Genomic DNA, 3,139 nt, shown 5'->3' with positions numbered 1-3,139 from the left:
CAAAGCTGATTCTTTTTTTTTTTTTTTAAGATTTTATTTATTTATTTGACACAGAGAGATCACAATAGGCAGAGAGGCAGGCAGAGAGAGTGAGAGGGAAGCAGGCTCCCCGCCAAGCGGAGAGCCCCATGCGGGACTCGATCCCAGGACCCCGAGATCATGACCTGAGCCGAAGGCAGCGGCTTAAACCACTGAGCCACCCAGGCGCCCCAGCAAAGCTGATTCTTGAATAAATGAATGCCTGGCAAAACCATCAATATCTGTCTCAGTACCTTCCCCTTAGCCATTCTGACATTATCTTTCTGGACCAAACTGGCTCTAGGTCCTACTCACACTAAGCCTGAACAGAAACATCTTAGGGTGTGTGTGTGTGTGTATGTGTGCGCGCGTGTGTGTGTGTGCGTGTGTGTCAATCACAACATCTAATCATCAGAAACCATAATCTCGCACCCTCCACCCCCTTCTCAGTTCAGATTTTGCATTTGTCAAGTGACTGACTAAGTGTTAACAACTAGCAGATGGACTAGAAGGGCAGATGGGGCTCCCAGGGAAGCAGCTAAGAAGTGATTAAAATTACCAAGGATGGTGCTCATTATTTCCCTTTTCAAAGGATGCTCTATTTTTCTTACAGTTAAATCTGATTAAAATAACAAAATAGACAACAGAAGCGAGGCAATCCCTTTCTTTTTTTTAAGATGACAAGATACTTTGGAAATATTTCAGATAGAATTCATATGCTCGTATATTGATATCATGGCCTTCTCTAAGATTTTGGGATGCCCCTTAAAATATTTTCCATTTTTATAAAATTTCACATCTCTCAACTCACTTCTACATATATTGTACGTTATCTTCTCGATTCAATCATTTGGTGTGTATACATAATTCAGCCCCTATGCTAAGTGCTACAGTGAATAGCAGTACAATCTCCCTAAACACAGGCATTACCCCCCTTGGAGTGGTAACAGATACATCTACATCAATATACTGTTTAGAACATTCAGTCTGGCAAACTGTACATTTATAATAGCATTGCTCTTTCCTACATTTCTGGGTCACCTCCCTATTAAATGCTCTCAGGATCAGATTAGTAGCTCAAAAAGAAAATCTGCCTCATTATTTTGTAGGAAAATCTTATTTTTGACCCAAAATAGTTTTGCTCAGTTTGATTATCAAACATGTTGATAAAAGACGTTTGACTGGTTAACATGGCATATATTTCTATCATTGGAGATATTTAAAAGAATATATGATGAGAAATAACATATAAAAGGCAAAACCTTATGCACCTGTGGTAGGAACAATAATACCCTCCCATAGAGATCCATGTTATAATCTTTAGGACTTGTGAATATTCTATCTCACATGAAAAAGGGGACTTTGCAGATGGAATTAAGATCATGAGATGAGTGGGAATGCAAGTTGGTACAGCCACTTTGGAAAACAGTGTGGAGGTTCCTCAAAAAATTAAAAATAGAGCTACCCTATGACCCAGCAACTATATTATTGGATATTTACCTCAAAGATACAGATGTAGTGAAAAGAAGGGCCATATGTACCCCAATGTTCATAGCAGCAATGTCCAGAATAGCCAAATTGTGGAAAGAGCCGAGATGCCCTTCAATCGATGAATGGAAAAGAAGATGTGGTCCATATACACAATGGAATATTACTCAGCCATCAGAAAGGATGAATACCCAACTTTTGCATCAACATGGATGGAACTGCAGGAGATTATGCTGAGTGAAATAAGTAAAGCAGAGAAAATCAATTATCATATGGTTTGAATTATTTGTGGAACATAAGGAATAGTATGAAGGACATTAGAAGAAGGAAGGGGAAAAATGAAGTGGGAGGGAATCATAGGGGCAGATGAACCATGAGAGATGTGGACTCTGAGAAACAGACAGTGGGTTTTAGAGGGTAAGGGGTTGGGGGGATGTGTTGGCCCAGTGATGGGTATTAAGGAGGGCATATATTACACGGAGCACTGGGTGTTATAGATAAAAAGTGACTCTTGGAACACTGCATCAAAAACTAATGATGCACTATACAGTGACTAATATAACAAAAAATAATTTAAATTTTTTTTTAAAAAAAGGATCATGAGATGAGCTGATTATCCTGGATTATCTCAGTGGGCCCAGTATAACCATGAGAGTCAACAGAATAAGGAGGCAGAATCAGAAAACTAGATGTGATGATAAAAGAATTCAGACTTTGAGATTTGAAAAATGCTATACTGCATCAAATCAAAGAGATTTGAAAATGCTATACTGCTAACCTTGAACGTGGAGAAAGAGGCACTACCAGGAAGTTCAGGTAGCTTCTAGACGCTCAAAGATGAAATGATTCTCCCCTTCAAAAAGAACATAGCCCTGCTGGGACCTTGATTTTAGGACGTCTGACCTCCAGAAATATAAAGTAATATGCCTGTGTTGTTATAAGCCACTACATTTGTGGTGATTTGTTATAGCACGAATAGGAAATTAAAATAGCACTAAAAATACCTAAATGATAATATCAGCTTTCAAATAACAGTTTGTCAGCTATGAAACTGGTTTAACAGTGATATTATGACCTACATGCCAGTTTAGATTGAAGAGTAAAGGCCTGTTGGCATGCTGTGTTGATTCCTGAAGCCTGATTTAATGGGACAAAGTGTACTCCTTGATTAGTGAGGTCTTCAATAAAACTAAGGCTGGGAATAGTGGCGTGTATTTCTGCCACACTTTTGACATCTCTGGCTATTGGGAAGTGGCAAATCTGATCATTCTCTCACAGGATCATGGAATATTAAAGCTGTAAGTTAAAGCTTCTTATATAGCTGAAAAAGAAATTTAAATTCCAGTTCAGTAGAAAAGTTACCAAAGTCACTTACAACATCACTTGTGAAGTTACATCCAAAACTAAGGGCATTTTATTTTTATCTGAAATTCTTCCCACTACAACTTAATGAGTTTTAGTATCTTACTAGTTCAGGTACAAATAATACTGATGACAATGACTGTTCCCTCTTCTGAAGACACATATCCCTTCTAACCCAAGGCTTCAATGGGCCCATGCTACCCTATTTAGGCTCCATCCTCATGCAGTCTTGCTCTGTAATACCCAGTGTAAAAGCATCCTCATATCTCTA

The sequence above is a fragment of the Meles meles genome, chromosome 12 (genome assembly GCF_922984935.1).
Source record: "Meles meles chromosome 12, mMelMel3.1 paternal haplotype, whole genome shotgun sequence".
NCBI lineage: Eukaryota > Metazoa > Chordata > Mammalia > Carnivora > Mustelidae > Meles > Meles meles.
Note: the sequence above shows the minus strand (reverse complement) of the source record.